General features: G+C 43.7%; 1 protein-coding gene across 4 annotated transcripts in view; it reads right to left on the bottom strand.

The window, feature by feature from the left end:
* The window catches only part of kdm6ba (lysine (K)-specific demethylase 6B, a), a 99800-nt gene extending 84196 nt beyond the window's left edge, over positions 1–15604 (bottom strand). For 3 of the 4 annotated variants that reach the window (XM_069159217.1, XM_069159223.1, XM_069159220.1), the window contains exons 1-3: positions 15480–15604; positions 12037–12217; positions 11599–11643 (exon numbers count right to left, since the gene is read on the bottom strand). The gene's annotated coding sequence lies outside the window, so the exon portion shown is untranslated. Of the gene's footprint in view, positions 1–11598; positions 11644–12036; positions 12218–12303; positions 12329–15479 lie in introns of those variants that run through there. The other variant, XM_069159218.1, reaches the window with a different exon arrangement.
* Between the last annotated feature and the right edge of the window lie 2032 nt (positions 15605–17636).

Here is a 17636-nt window from a genome sequence, read left to right as displayed (position 1 = left end):
TCTGGAACAAAAAGCGTTTTCTGATATGATTACCCCATCAGTGACATCATATGTCAGAGCCTTTTAAAGTCGTCACAAATCACTGACTAAAAATAAATCACCTTTATGATAACAAAGCTATGGTTAAACCTGTAGTGAGACATTTACCTAAAAAAGGACGTTTTAAGCTTTTTCCAAACAAGTTCACACAAGGCTAATTAAGCCGATTACTGCCAGATAAATCTCTCTGTATTTCACAGTGTACAGAGCTTTTAAATCTGCTGTCTTGTTTGACATCCCTGCTCCGGCTGGATGAATACATACCGGCCATGCTGTATGGGCAGAGCATGTGCACCAGAGACTAACGCCAGCTGAGCCGACTGACTTCCTGTTTAGCCTGGTGCTGATGACACGAATGAATGAATAAAATTCGAATGGGGATACAATAATAGGCTCTTCTAGACTTCCCAAATGGATCCAATTCTAAGAATGAAACAAGTCATTTACTATTTATTTCATTCATCAACCATCTAAATGATTTGGAGACATTAGAGAAGTGTACTGGGAATACCAGTGAAAGTGGCGTTGCAGCAATCAATGCGCTGTCAATGTAACATCAATGTGACCACGGTGTTCAGTGAGGAGAAATTATGTCAAACAGGACACCAGGACCTTTGATTTGGGAGAAATGTGGACCGGACAGTCATCAATGGAAATCATGAAGTGGTGGATTTTGGTAAGAGTGGTCTTTGACACAATGAGGAGAACCTGCCTTTTATTTCCATTCAGTTGAAAGAGAGTTGTTTAACAACTGCTTGGTTAAGATTAGTTGTGGTTTGGATTAAAATGATGACCTCACTTAGCTTCCGAGCGCACTGCCATCATGCCGACTATAAACAACAGGTGGTTGAGGTTACGCAATAATAATGGTCACGCAAACACTGTGACTAGTACCGAAAACTATAAGTTGTCATGAGTAATTGCACCTTTTTGACTTTGCACAGGACTCTTTAACAATTTCCAAACAACACAGCGACAAAGAAACACAAGAGTGGTGGAATGGGTGACTGTCGACAAAAGGCATTTTCTTCAACAGCTTTTTCTCCAGCTCAAGAGGTCAGAAGTCCTGAAAACGTATTTTCTCTTCAAACTGGTAGTCTGTGTTAGCCTGGTGTGAACCAGACCCAGTTCCACTCTAAGAATTTTGGTCTGGTAACCCTCCATAGAGAATCAGTTGCAGTCGTTCCATCCTACTTGGCGTAGACCTTGGGTTAATTTAACCAATCAGCATGCACCGAAACCGGCCGACACTCTGCCACTGCTGCTACTACCTTCGGCCCGTGTCCATCAAAATGTTTTTTCCTGAGTACAGCATATTTATTAAATTGTTTTAATACGCCAGCGGTGTGACGGGGAGCTGACCGTGTATACTGTGCTAAACGCTTAATGTTCGCCGATTTCTTCTGGTCTGTGAGAGTTGAAAAATATCAATGCTGCACTTCTCACCGTCACCAGCCGTCCAATCACAGTGAAGGAGGGGCGCGACATATTCGGTTAACCACCGACACTGGTCGCTGATTGGTCCACCCTTCAGAGTGGCTGAGAAAACGCTAATACAAGCCGAGTCACCAGACATATACACACACATATACATGTATATGTGTATATAATATCTTCTTTGTCCTTCTACAGTATGTCTATGTTCAAAAATAAGTTTGAGCTGACGGTAACTGAAGGGCCCCAGCAGGTTAAATAGGAGGAGCCTGTCTTGGCTTTTTATCGCTCTATAATCCATAAAACATCACTAACTGCTCAAAGTGATTTCTGTGTCACTGGAGAAACCGGCTTTGTGGGGGGAGCCCTTAACATCGCACTTCATACATCTCTAACACACGGCAGGCTGGCAGGCACACAAGGTAACTGGCTATGTCGTCTTTGTTCTCTCGGTGAGGGGAGATATATAAAGGGTGTGAGAGAGGGAGGGAGAGTATCAAAGATATAAAGACAGGAGGAGAGAGCTGGAGGGGGCAGAGAGACAAAGAGCGAAGTATAGTGAGAGAGGTGGAGAGATGGAGTACGAGACAGGCCGGCTCCTGGAGAATAAGCAGGAGGAGAGACAATGAATAGCAGCTCTTCTACAGACAAACACATGATGAATGGGTCTGCTGCCTAAAAAAGCCAGTGCACGGAGTACAACAAGGGAAGTGTGTCTGTTCGTCCCACAGTGTGTGTGTGTGTGTGTGTGTGTGTGTGTGTGTGTGTGTATATTTGGGAGCATGTGTGTAACGACAGAAGCGATCCATCTGGGCCATTGTTGCAGTGACCACACCGGAGAGGAGCTTGATATCCCGTATCCCTTCACATCCCACCAAACAAAACTCAGCCATCAGATCCCCCCAAAAAAACAGCAGCACTCGGGGTCAGCTGTCAAACCTAACAGGAGGTAATTAAAAGTAATAGTACATCTTTCCCTCGGGTTTAAGGATAAGCAATATATGTATCCAACCAACAGCAATTAGTCAGCCAATTACCCCGGGGCCTAATTACAAGCGCCGTCCATAGGAAGGCTTTGGGAGGGACAATAATGGGCTCTCATGGTAACTTGTGTTTATCTAAGTGATCAATGATTAGCATGATCACTGGGAAAGGTCAACACCTCACATGAAAGGCTGGCTGCCTTTAATTAATTGATACAACAGTAGCAAAGTGCTGTTTTCTATTAATGGTTAGTATAAGTACATATTAGGAGGCTATCTCGGAGGCTATCTCCGCGGCAGACATTCTTGAAGACTCGAGTGATGATGGTTTAATAGGTCTGTAATGTGATGTAAACAATGAAGCTCTACATTTTTATTTTAGTCACACATATTAGTCCAATCGGCGACCAGTGTTAACCACGTTTGTCCCGCCCCTTGTCACTGATTGGATGGCTGGTGAAAGTGACGAACGCAGCGTTAATATTTTTCAACTCTTGCTGACCAAAAAAAAAAAAAAAGGAGTCAGCGAGCTTATGTGTGCGCGTTGAGCCCAAAATAAACGTTCAGCACCTCATTAAGCTGCTGGCGTTCATTAAAACAATAAATTAAAAAAAAAGAAATACTCTGTACTCAGGAAAAACACTTTGGTGGACACGGGAAGTAGGTAGTTGCAGCGTGCAACTGAGTGCTGGCCGGTTTGGGTGCATGCTGGTTGGTTAAAATAAACCTGAGGTCTACGCCAAGTAGGCTGGAACGACTGCGAATGATTCCGTATGGAGAGTTCCCAGACTCGTATATTCATGGAGTGAAATTGGGTCTGGTACACACCACGCTCAGTTTTTATGATCGGTGTAACATACACAAGACATGTTTGTGATGGAGCTTTATTGGCACATGCTGTGTGTGGAATGGTTACAATGCTACTTTAGTTAGACATTGCCTTTGTGTGTGTGTGTGTGTGTGTGTGTGTGTGTGTGTGTGTGTGTGTGTGTCTGCATGTTGCAGCTCTCAGAGCACAGGGCTTGGCGGCAGAAGCTTCTCTAATCGAGTTAGCTGTGATAACAGGAGTGGCAGCTGGCTTTCCAGGAATATACTCTCCTACAGAGCATGCACTCCCAGCAAGTGAATTTCACGCATACATACACACACATTCACATGCACACTAGCAGTCAAGCATGCATGCACACACATGCGCGCGCGCACGCACACACACACACACACACACACACACACACACACACACACACACACACACACACAAGCGAATGCACCCAGCGTGACCCACCTTCCCGTTTCCTGGCTTTTAAAAAAAGCATGTGTGGTGCTGTGGGTCTTTGGACAGTAAATGCATAATGCATGTACACATACTGAGACAAGCTTAATTTACGCATTCATCTGAACATTCACACGCCGGCCTCGCTCACAAATCCAATCAGTTTCAGTCCCACGTGTGCTCATGTCACTCTGTCAGTGGATTTGTTGGTGCTGTTTGTCTGCTGGCAGCTCTGGGACACATTTAGGTAGGTCAGTAGGTGAGTGACGCCGACTGTCAGACAGTCAGATCTTTGGTTAACATGAACAGACATGAAGCCCTCTCAGAAACTCAGTGACCTGCGCCACCTGTTTGTTCATCAGTTTGGAATATGTTTGTAAGGCTAACGCATGACTTTAGATTGAGCTTGCAGGACAAGCTCTACTGGAGTATAACTTCTAGCACTCGTGACCTGCAGGCATTGCAACAAGCCTGGAAGAAGAAGAAAACAAACAAAACAAAAACAAAAATCAAGAAATGATGCATGTTATTTGAAAGATTGAAAGTCAAATCAGCAGCAGTTGCTCCAGCACCATTTTTAAAAAAATTATTTTTTATTTTTAAGTGTTTGAGAGAAATGGTTCTCGGGTATTGTTTGACACATTTACAATTGGCAGTACAAAACAGTTTACCATTTCGACTGTCTGATTTTGGAATATATAGAGTTAAGAAATATCCGTGGACACATGTACACAAGCATGTCATGTCACACGTCATCTCCCGACCGCACTTCTTGAACATCTCTAGAACAATGATCACCACCTTACATTTAGCGTGAGTTTTTCCACTCAGGAAGCAGTGATAGTAAAAGCTGTCAGTATACTGTAGCACTATACAATACATGTCCTCAGTGGTACAGTATACTGTGTCTCTATAGATGTTGGCACTGCTCTATATCGCCCCCTGTTGAGTCCTTCTTGGACATAATGTCTCCATGTATATCTACCGTAATCCCCTGTATTTCAGCAGAAGTCAGCTCTGTACTTTTACAGTTTGCGATTGCTCTCGCACAACAAACTAAACCTTTTTTGTGGATTTCTATTCCGAATTTTCTTTTTAAGCGCACATGAATGCATGTTAAACATGACATGGTAGGGCCATGTATGCCAATGTGGAAAATGTGTAAGTATCGTACATGCATTCAATATCACATATGTTGTCATGTCTGACATCCTGTTGTAAAATGTATTGTATGTCCTTTTTTTTGTAGCTGCACTACGACTGTTCATTTGCACAGACATTGGATACTTTGATCACCATATGAATATCATTTGTCTTTTATACTGCCACATAAATATGGAATAATAGGATTCATGTGCAGTTCTGAGTCAGTGGTCAGCCACACAGATCCAAAAATGGAAAGAGCTTCTGGTCAACAGTCTTTTGTCCCAAAATAGGGCCTTACTATGCAAGTTAAATAAAAACTGAACGAGGAAACCAACAATTTTTCTCTGGTTTGGTGTGCGTCAACAGCCTTGAACAGGACAAATCCGACTGAGAGAGAAGTGAAAATGAAGTATATAAAAACTTAACTTTGTACATGTATTGTCCTTATTTGCTCTATTTCTGAAGGACATTGGTTGATTCATATACAGTACATATTAATGTAAATCCAGTCAAAATCATAGCTAAAATGACTAGAAACTGTAAAGCTGCGTCTCCACAGAGGACATTTCTGCTGTGTTTTTCTGTGAACACACACTAACATTTCAGTCAATCTAGTGACACAAAAGCTTGAGATTCACTCGCATTAAACGCCTCTACATGCAAGATGAAGCACATATATCGTGTTTCAAGTTGGTGATTGTGTATTGGTCTCATTTCCAAAAGGCAGGTGACCCGGCTCAGTACTGGGCCTAAACTCCGCCTGCACAGATACAAATGGAGCTGCTGCTGCTTCTCTGATCATTTTCTTCATTTGAACAGTCCAAGTAAATGTAAGACAATATATGTTGTTCGGATTCATTGAAATACGCAGTATGTTATTGTTCACAGTATTTAACTGCTCAGACCAGTGACAAAATCTTTGCAGGGTGAAGGTGACCGAAGTTTTCTTTCAATGTGTAAATCCACAGTCAAGTAAGAGCTTGTAAAAATAAAAGGCTGTAAGCTCTAGTTTCACATGTGATCTATAGGATCCCTCTCTGTCCTGCCTCCTCCGCAGCCTCCCTTCTCCTCTCTCCTTTTACTGGCCTCTCACACACAAAGGCAGGGGGAGGCAGAGGTGGAGAAGGAGGGGTGGAGGGGTGGGGGGGTGGGTGGAGGAAGGCACAAAGGACTGGGAGCTGTGGGCTTGCCCTGGGGGAGAGGGAGGGTGAGGGGGTAGATGTGGGGTAACAGGGGGTCAAAGGGGGGCCATGGTGATGTAGAGGGCCAGGGGGGTGGGGAGAAACCTGAGAGGCAGAAAGCTAGAACAGGAGCTGAGGGAGAAAGAAGGGGAGCGGATGGTGGGGAGGGAGGGTCCAAGGGTGATAGAGCAAGAGACAGCTTATAGCTGCAGTGATTTTTTTTTTTTTTTCTGGTCCCACTTTGAAGGGGGGCTGGCAGTGGATTTGTTCAAGAAAGGGATTTGGTTTGGAGGAGTTGGGAGAAGCTCGGATTTGATGAGATTTACACTTTTTATTCAACAGGAATGCACATCCACCATCTATTAAAGCCTGTGTAAGCATTTTAGCCACATCTCTTTACTTTTATTTTTTTGGGCCCAGAGTTTTCACATCTTCTGCTCTCTTTGACCCGACTCAGTCTGACACCAGCAACAAAAGCTGCAGCTAAAGTTGCTTCCCCTAAATCCACATGAAGATTAACAGACAGACCGATGTGTGAACAGTTGCTGCAGTTTTACATTGTTCTTTAAGGCAATTCTCTGAAAAAGTGACATTATAAACACCACAATTTGTGTCAGCGTTGCCATGGCTACTCATCCCGAGAGGCGAACACGCACACATTCAGCATCAAATGAATGCAGGCCTAAAAAAAATTTTGGACTGTAAAAGTTGATTGTTCGTCACTTTACTCTTTATGACGAAAGGTTTTGTGATGTTGCCATCAATAACAAAATCCTACTTTATAAAGGAATCAGACATTTTTGCTCTTCACGTCCTGATACATTAAACTTTCTTCAAAGAACGATTGACAACACGACAGACGTCTGTGTTGCCTCAAGTCACCTCCCGTCACGTCTTCTGTTACAAGTAGAAAGAAACATGTGCCCAGCCACTGACATGCATGTACACTCTGTGAACGCCTGAGAAAAATAATATATACTTATAATAATAAATAAGTCAATAGTTGGTATTTGTCTTTCTTCTGCAGTGTTCTTTGACTTTTGATCTGCAGTGTAACCGTATCCTCAAACACTCGGAAAATAAAATCTGAAAAAGACTTCACATTTGAAGAGACACTTCTTACCACTATTAGAAATAAAATCCTAATGAAAGCCTTACAAAAAGGAAACCATGGACACGTCAGGGGACGTTCAGCCACACATCGCCCCCAACAGTCACAGCTGGTCGACTTCTGACTTTGAACATTAGGACGCTAATGTGACTTCATTCCTCATGCAACACAACTTCTATAATGTAGACAACAAACAATGCATCTGTGAGGAATGTCATGTTTGGACACATGGCTGCAGAACTGACTGACATGTGATTGACTTGTGATTGTCTTTATTATCAACACTTGATAGAGTAAGAATGAACAATTATGACATCATTACTATTGTATTCCTTATAATATAGCAGCTCTCCTTCTTTATAGGTTTGGGTTGTTTAGAGGTGACAATTGTTGTTGTATCAAACTGGTGCAAACACGCACACACACACACACACACACACACACACACATTCCCTCCTGTGGATTAAATAACCACAGCCTAATCTCACACCATCTAAACTTCCCTAACTGCCTCGAAAACCACAGCGGGGCCTTAAACACAGGTGCTTCACAGTAATACACTAAGTGTATACATAGCTGAACTATTAGACATGTAATTATGCACACACACACACACACACACACACACACACACACACACACACACACACACACACACACACACACACACCTTACAAACACAAACACACAGCATACCAACAGAGGCCTGAGACAGTTGGTAAATGTAGGCCAAACAACAAGCACAGCAACGAACAGGAGGCATGTTGGGTATCTGCAGACTGTCACCCAACACACACACACACACACACACAAACACAAAGAGAGCTCACATGAGAACAAGCACGCACACACACAAACCCAATGCCCTCTTTAAGCAGGAACGTTATATAACCGAGCAGGCAGAGGAGCCCTGTTTCTCTGTTTCATCAGATCTTTTAAATTCCTCCCATCTTTTCTTCCATCCCTGCCTTTCTCTTTGTTCCTTCTTTCTCAGCGCCAGTTGTCTTTACACAGACTCAGCATTTCTTGAATGAGATTGCTCTTTCTGCCAGCTGTTGTTTAAAAGCATTAAAAAGCCCTTTGATGGCAGAAATGTGGCCGTTTACAGCTTTAATGTGGAGAATGTGGCTCTACGCCCTCATAGACCTCCAGGAAGTGGATGATGTCAGCTCCACCTCTCCTCCCTACGCCACTCCTCCCTCGATGACACTGCTGTTGATGACAGAGCAGGAGGAGGAGGACAATGAAGAGGAGTCTTTTCCTGTATCCACCTCCTCACCCACTGCTTCCTGCCGTCCTACCCCCGGGCATCCTGACTCAGCTCTCACCACCTCTCTTCCTGCTGCATCTCCCTCCGTATCCTCCCTTCAAATCTGCTCACATGTGAACCAAAAGCTTTACGTTTTCTCCCACAACTTTCATTCTCAGGTTCTCAAACTGTTTCTTTAGAAATGTGGTTTTATTCAACTCCAGGTAACAGCAGCAGAAAGACTGAGAGCGCAAAGACGGGAATTAAATGAAATATCCACACTTCTTTTTTTTACTGATGCAACAGCTTGAAGCTAACATCAAATTGCTCTTGTAACTGTTACACCACTATTGAGTGTTATGAAAGCATGCAGTGTTCTTGATGCTGCCTCCACAGGGTGTGTGGCACATGTGGATGGCACATGGCTCTCTTTAAAAAGAAAGAAGAGGAGGATGAAGACAAAGGACATGCCAGACCTTAGTGTCTCGTCCTAAAGCCTGCTTTGAACACAAACTGTCACCTGCCTGCTGCCGGTAATGCTCACTATTTGCTTCAGTTTATCAGTCACACCACTTCTAAACATTCTTTTGGACATATCCGAGCTGTCATAAATCCGTGGCTTATTCCCTCCATCCTTGTCTGTGGGAGTGTGGCTTTTACTGCAACCTCCTACCCCTCTGCAGAGCTGCAGCTGAACATATGCCACTCATCTACCACATCTTAAACGAGATCCCTGTCCAAATAAACCACCGGACTAAACCAGTACCAGGTGCCGCATGTGGAATTGTTTTGTGTACAATCAGCCGACATTAAAACCCCAGTGCAGAGGGTGCTGCCGAGCTCTATAAGTCAAGTACGTGACTTCATCACAACTTTTGATTTATTATTAGCTTTTGAGGCAACTTTCTGGAATCATACCAACACTAGAGGGAAAGTCACACAAAGAGGCTGTGAATCAGATTTAAAGCTACAACATTCATAGGATATAATACAGTTCAAGCCTTGTGGCACAGACTGAGTCTATATCTGTGGCTCTGTGTGTGAAAAAGAAATGGCTGTAGTGACAGTAGATTAGACCATGATAGTCAATCCCAACGGGAAGGTGACCCAAGGGTGAGAATAGCATGTGCTCATAGATGCAATCTGATAGGCTGTAAGGCGGTTTGATGCACTTTAATTAGCACGTGTATACTGTTACTGCATTTACAGATTTGTAGTAGAAGTTATAGGCTACATATAAATCTTTAATGCAAAGCAGAGAAACGATAAACACCAACTCGACTTCCTTTAGAAAACCCATCAAATATCAAATAAAGAACTCTCTTTGTCTCAGTCTGTAAGCGTGTCTCCTCATCAGGTCAGTCAGATACAGCAAGTTCATTCAATAGATTTTCTGTGCAGCATTATCGCCCTGAGTTCTCAGATCCTGATCAATGAAATTACTAAAAAGTTCTTCAACAGAAGCCCTCTGAACTTGTGGTTGTCACACATTATTGCACTTCTGACTCGGTGCATGTAGTGTCTGCTCCATGCAACAAACCACAACCTGTTTACAGTGCCAGAACGTATACAAGACTTCTGCTGTTATGATTTAGTTCTGTAACAAAAGCAATCATTCATAAACTGCATTTCCTTGTTCAGCACAGTTTGAACTTCCTCTCGGACTTATAGTATCCATGACATCACTCTGATGTCGGTCTTATTTTTTTTTAGTAATCCTTCCTCTCAACATGCTTTCTTACTGGAGAACCTCGCAGCCAAACTGTCCTCAATATATACGGTGTGTATGTGTGATCATGTGTAACCATCTACAAGCATAATGGCGGCTGTCTTCTTGGTCTTCAGCAGGATTGTATGTTTATTTGCACGTGCACTCATGTGTGTAATGAGTCGGATTGACAGCCAGGTGTAAATGTATGTAATAAAGCTGAGCTGGCTCAGAGACGAACAGCCCCAGGTGTGTGAGACTTGGCGGGGTCCTGGGAGACAGCAGCGCCACAAAGAGTGTGTGTCTTTGTCCCTGAGCGGCAGATCAAAAGAGTGAGTGAGAAAAGTGTGTGTGTGTGTGTGTGTGTGTGTGGGGGGGGGGGGGGGGGGGTTGACATGTATGTCAGAGTGTTTAAGGACTGTGTGCATGAAAATGAACCAGAGCTTGTGCCAGGTGAGGTGCCTGCACACCTACGTAAAGGTGTTGGATTTGTAAAACAGAAATGTGTTTGTGGCTCTGGCCCCCATCCATTCAGTAGCACCCTTTCGAAAACAGAATGAGCCTCAAATCCACAACAAGTCGAGGTCTAATTTTAAACAATTAAACTTGAATCAGTCGTGAATTTAACCAACCGCAAAACTTTTACAAGACGGGAAGTTTCTACAACCACAGAATGCACAAAAGCAGTGTGGCAGCTTGACATCCATTACATTACAAACACACAAAAAAACAACCTAAGACTGGTTTATGCCTCATAATACTCAATGAGGCAGAAAGATGACCAGAACCAGCTACAAGACCACAGGCAATAGAAAATAAAACTTTTTAAATGTAGAAAACATTCACTAAATGTAGCTGACACAACTTGTTTCGGGCCTAAAAACACATCGTCTCTTACATCGCCGTTGGTTAAGCGCATGTAGGGTGCTACTGTAGTTAAGAGCTTGTGTCTATACACCCAACACAAACTAGGCTTTAAAAGCAGCAGCCTATATGCAGACCCGGCCTGCGGCATAGGCGGCTAAGATGAATGCTGGGGCTGCAGTCCATCCATAAGTGTGCCCCAACTGAGGTGAGGAAAAAGTCGTATAAATGCAAATACAGTAACTTTTCATCCTTTCAGGGGAAAAGGAGACACAAATCATCCCTGTATGTTTTTCTCTTCTGTAGCAGCAAAGATAATTCAGACAGAAACTTCTACAAGGATCTGATCAACAGGGCTTCATATGTCTCACTCTGCTTTAAAACTGTACACAGTATCACATGAACATACTGCGCACCCATTGGTTAGCAGTTTCAACACACAAGCTATTTGAGTATTTCATTGTTCCGCAATAAGACAAACAAATCCACCGAAACAGGAGAGGCAGACTTCCCAACTGGGATAAACAGTCAAGTCAAATACATCCCATTTGTCACTGCAGACCTTGTTCAGGCAGGTCAAACTGATGAGATAAAAGGTCAAAGGTCTTACCTGAGCAGGTGGGTGCTTGCTTGCAGCCACATGCAGATGTGGTCCCTGCAAGAAAAAACATGTCAGTATGTAAAAAATGGGCCAGATATGGATCAGTCCAATTAATCTGCTGTCTTCATTGGGAAGACCAGGCAGGGTCGCCGATACAAGTGATGCAAAACAGCACAGAGGCAGCAACAGTTTTTCAAAAATATATTTAAATGTTACTTGTCTTGACTTTGTGATCAAATTTAAAAAAAAATATGAGAAATAAATTCCAGGTGATAACTATGGGCTTTATAGTCAACAAAAGGAAAAAAATAACAGTGGCTGGTTTTTAAACACACAAAAAATACACCACTGTGGACATTATTGTAACTTTACAGAAGAATGACTTACAGCTGCGTATAAAATAAAACGATCATGCATTCAAATATGAGTCGGCTACTCCCATCTTACCATCACTATAGGATGGCAGAAGCATTTCCTATCCCCGCACTGTGCAGACCATCTTGACAAGCTGTGCTGTTCATTTGTTTGCCTACAGGACAGCAGGTAGTCAGACAGTTCACTTCAGTCAGGTGCTGGCGGTTCTTCAAACACAGCACAGTAATGTTTGGCCATGTTCCTCACTCCTTCTCTGAATGGGAAACATAGAAATTTACCAATTAGATAATACATTTAAAAAAAATTAAAAAGTATTTACAGAGTATGTCTGTCACGTACATCTGCAATCCAATGAAACTTGGACAACAGAGGCTCCGTGTTGGTGGTATTATTTCCTGGTCAGATTCTGATGATTTGACAATCACATACACTCAGAGAACACAGACTGCCTTTACTTCACTGAGAAACGGAGCTGCTGTTCATAAAGCACGTGAACACACCAGGGTTGGACTGTGAGTGTATCGCCATCTAGAGGTGAAAACACACTCCTGCACGTCAGCAATGTGCACAGGTAATAAAACGAATTTTTAACAGTAGTGTGGAGGCATTTGGTGATAGAAACTCGAGTGTATGAAGATAAAGTTATTCTAGGCGAAAACCTTTACAGCCTCTTAATTTACCTCCATCATATTGAAAGTTTAGATGAAGAGTAAAAGACCAGTAATATATATTCTTTGTTCTTTGAAGTCATTAAACAACCCAGATGTGGATGGGGGGGGGGGGGGGGGGGAGTAGGAAACTGGGCATGTATTAATTATACAGTGCACATGTATGACTGCGTGAAATAACAGTTGCCAGTATCAATCCAGAGTCACATATCTTCACACTATTGTGGTGTACTTTTTTTTGTACTCACCACTTAAGTTATTGATTGCATCTTAAATTTGAATGCTTTAATCAATGAGTATTGATTTGTGTAACACTAGAGTACACAGTGTATAAACTGAGAGTAGCTGGACTGTTATGTCAATCATGAGACAGCGACAGGTAGCAGAAAATCGAATAACATGTTGCTTACTGAATGTCAGATGGTCTCAAAACTGTGAATGTTAGATAAAACCCATTGTCTCAGGACACATGACATGACAGCAGACGTGGAACCCCAAGGATAACATCCAGACCTTAACCAGCTTAAAATAAAGTTATTGGTAGTTCAGCCCGAGTTGCGAGAAAACTCGGTCTATTCAAAACCTTTTATTTTCAATAAACCCGCATTGCATCGGACTCCAAAGACTCTGCGTGCGATTATGATGACTGCATGTAGTGTGGAAGGGACCAGGGCATCCAGGCCGGCGAAGAATTCCCACCACACTATCCTGTAACTGTCTTGGCTGCAGAGTGGTTGCACAGCAAAAAAAAAAAAGCCAAAATACAGCGCGTATTTAATGTCGACGAACTGTCTGTTTCAGTCCAGCATGGTCATTACTGTTGAAGCCAGTGTAACCCCTAAAACGACAACAACAACAACAACACGAGGTTGAGCTTGACCTCCAGCACAGCTTGTATGTATGTACCTGTGTGTGTGTCCCTCTGTCCACCAGACATAGACCTGCTCAACTATTAATTTAAACAGAACTTATCGAGGTCTGTTGTTGATTAGGACAAAGATGACCGAGGCTATCTACCTGTGCAGACGCACTTCTGCTAAAATGTAAATAGTTGCTGTGCTGTGACACTACCCTGACAGTATGGAGCCAGTGCAGGAAATACATGTCGCCACTTTACCGTTAAAAGTTGACACGACGTGGGTCGGCCCTCCGGAGGACTCGGGAGTTTTACTGGTACCAAACTCACTAAAGTAAAATGACTAAATCTGTATACTGGAAGCTGAAATACATCCTAATATGTATATTTCTTTATCGTTTATTTCCGTTTAGTTCGCCGTCCTAATGCTCTCCGAGCAATGCCCACAATTACTTTTCATTTGCTGCAGCTGTGAGTAGCTCTCGGGAGTTGCGTGTCATCGTGGGACATCAGTCCATCAACTGCACACGCAAATATGTATAGCCTACTTATTATTCTAACTGACACAATAAAGTTGACTTAACTTCGTCACTTTAATATTGAATTTGACAGCAATGTTAAGACACTCAAGATGCTAACGTGCCAAACAGGTTTCCATGTGCCACAGTTACGCAGCGCGTCCCCAGCAGATACCCAGCAGACGTCGTCATAGACACCACTGACGAAAACGTCCTCATTGTAACTTTATTCCAGGAGATCTCTAATTCATATGGCTTTGTCAGCACATACTCGGGGTCGTTTTTGTCTCTACAGAATTCATTTCATACAATTTACACTGACATAGACTGAAGTAACGGGGCCTGCGTCGCTCGGCTGCAGCAATAACTTCCGCAGAAGACTGAATGCACTCCCCATGACAGTCAGTAATAATACTTCAAATCAAAGTTTGATAGGAATCAAATGGATTTATAAACTTTGACAGGATGAATTTGACGCCACACATCCATTTGTCCACCATCTATAAACGTCGAGTTAGTCGAAACATCTGAAGTTAGGTGTAATGCACAGTCGGACCGATCCACTGTCCTGGGCCGCCATCCAGTGGTAAAATGCCCGAAATGCTCCATGAACAGCGAGAAGAGGGGTGGAGACAGGGAAAAAAAAAAAAAAAAAAAAAAAAAATCCAGGGGAAGAAAATTCAAACGCTCTTCCTGGAAATAGTAGAGAACCCGCCACAACTTCACCACATGACATTTCAGAAAGAAAATGCGACACTCCTTCCTCCCAACAAGCAGCGAGCCCGCATTTCATTCGCATCGCCGCCGTTCAACCCGCCAACGAGCCACATATCCCGGTCACACGTTGTGCAGATCACACCCACGGACACGATCGATCGCCTTTTCCGTGAGCCTTAATAAACGTGTGGAGCCGAGATCAACACAAGGCGATTGCGACATCAGCGATACCAGACCTGCCTTCCCGTAAAACTATTCCTTCCTTTACCGGAGAAAACGTGACATCACCAACTTCAGTTTCAACATGAGTCTGAGGGGGAAGCACACGAACAGCTGTCAGCAACAGCATTAAAACTGCAGCAGGATTGAAACTTATGATCCCATATCCACTTAAAGTTAGTCCACTGCTGTATTGGCAACTACACAGGCCTAATACATTCACATCAGCCCCTTGTGAAAAAAAAAAAAAAAAAAAAAAAAAAAATCACCACGGTAATGAAGCCATCCGTGTTTCTGCTCTGCAAAATCCAGACTTTATAGACTCACAATCGGCTCTAACAGTGATACAAATGTTCTTACGGTGGCTCATATATCTGCTGCGATGTATCGTGTCCTTTAAGATGTATTACAGGAAGAGGATACTGTAGTTCAGCTTGTTTTCCACGGAGTCTCATTGGTTCCCCTGTCACAATTAGGTAACACAGTCTGCACAGCCTCACATGCCAGCATGTCTGATACAGTACGTAGTCTGCTTACCTTTAATGTGCCATCCAAAAAAAAAAAATCTGCTGGGGAGGTGCCGCTGGTAAAACAGTGGAGTAAGCGGGGAATCTGCACAGCAGCCCATCTCCTCTCCGAGCCATGACGCAGCCGCCTAAAAAAAAAAAAAAAAAAAAAAAAAAAGAAAAAGAAAAAAGCCCTCTCCCAAATAACATGAAAACCCCATTCAACATCCACAACGCGTTTAGAGGAAAACGTCGACACGGGGGTAGCAGCGCACACGCATAGATCACAGTCCGGGCGGGGAATCATGTGGATGTGTTTCGCCCATGGGCAAGGCATGACGGATATAGACCCATCACTCATGTTGCATCTCTGCACAGCCACATCGCCTCTGTGAAATGATTGCACAGCTCTTTTTTCCTCCTCTGAAGACCATCTGGTAAAAAAAACAATTTTAAAAAAATTCGCAAGCTTGCCGCTGCCGGAGCCTCCAAGACAGCGCGGGGGTTTGCAGTGGCCGCGGATTCCCGAATCATCCCCCCCCCCAAAAAAAACCACAACTGAGAATGATTTCACGGAGAGGAAGGATCCGCCGCGATCCGAGTAGGGAGTCCTTAAAGAAATTGCGCAGTTTTTATTCCATTGAAACGGAGACTCTTTCCCTTCTGTCCCCGTTGAAAGGCTCTTTTCCCTTTCTCCTCCTCCTCCTCCCTCCCTCCTCTCCCTTTCTCTCTCCTTCTCTCTCTTCCCTCATGCAGGTTTATTTTCAGTGGAAGAGTCTCGGACACTAACTGCCCCGCCTCCGTAGTCACTGGCAAACACACTGTACAACTTGTCCAAATTCCATTATTAACTACTGTTCAATGGAGAGCGAGCGGGCCCCAGGTTTCCCCCCCTCACAACTGCTCAGTTCAAGAGTCAAGCTCTCAGTTGGAGGTAGTTACTGTACTAAAGGGGCCGGCAGCCACTTGAGGAATCTAAAGTTGTGCTTTGGAGATGTCTGGTAATTTTGTCAGGTGCCTGACACTTCCCAAGAAACGGAAAAACTAGGGCAAAAGCATGCTGGGAAATCAAATTAAAGCACAAGGCAAGCCATCCAGGCCAGATGAGATTCAGATGGCTCCCAGGAGGTGCTTGAGGTGTTGTCAGGGGGTCTCCACATGCAGACTCGGTTTAATTCAACTAATATGTTCAAGGGGAGACTGCGTAATGTGATTAGACAGTTCTCCTTGCGTGTCCTCTAAAAGTTTTCAAAAAGGGGCACTACGGTATGAAGAGAAGTTTTTGTTGGTCCTTTACACGCCAAACTCAGGATTCACACATCAAAGAGAAGAAACGCCTCTTTAGAAAATAACGTCAGCAGAGGATGTTTCTGTTCCTGAAACACACATCCAGTTTACAAGGAGGACTGAATATATATATGAAATAGTCCCACACCGCATTTACATTTTAAGTTCTTTCAGCTGAAGTTTCTATTCATAAAAACACCTCCAAAGTCTGATATTTGTTACAACCTGGCCGGAGAATAAGCCAATTTGAATTTGAATTCAACCTTTTGCCTCCCCCCCCCCACCTCTCCCAATCCACCCACCCACCCAGAGACCACCAGTGTGTGTTCGCGCACACACACGTGCACACACACACGCACACGCACACACACACACACACACACACACACACAGAGAGAGAGAGAGACCTGGGTCTGATAAAGAGGCTCTTAAACCCCAAGGAAGTCCGTGTTTGGTCTTTCAGGGGGACAATCCTTAAGTCTGAATACAACCTTGAACTCCCCCTCCCCTTCCCCCCCCCACCTCCTCCTCCTCCTCCTCCTCCTCTCTCATTACTAGATCATTCTTCCCTCCCGGCTCACTTTCTCCAGGGTCCTTCTCTTGTTTTTCTCTCCCTCCCTTTCAGGAGTTTGGTCTGAGTCCTTTCCAGTGGGGAAGTCCGGGCCTTCTCTCTCTCACAACGCTGACCGACTCCAAACGTCTCGCCTGTGAAGCTTCATTAGAATTCATTTGTTTGAAAGGGTTCATTTCTTCCTTCAGTCACTGCCTCCCTCTGTTCTCCCTTTCAGCCTGGGAGAAAGGCATATTAGCATGAAATTATCCTTTACCTCACCTTGATTAACTGCGTTGTTTGCATGCGTGCTTTGCTGTGTGCGTGTCTTACTGCGTGCATGTTTTTGTG

This window comes from Embiotoca jacksoni, unplaced genomic scaffold (assembly GCF_022577435.1).
Source record: "Embiotoca jacksoni isolate LCO1_2020_lvr unplaced genomic scaffold, fEmbJac1.0.p SCAF_24, whole genome shotgun sequence".
NCBI lineage: Eukaryota > Metazoa > Chordata > Actinopteri > Embiotocidae > Embiotoca > Embiotoca jacksoni.
The sequence above is the reverse complement of the archived record's forward strand: the minus strand, read 5'-3'. Positions and strand labels throughout refer to the sequence as shown.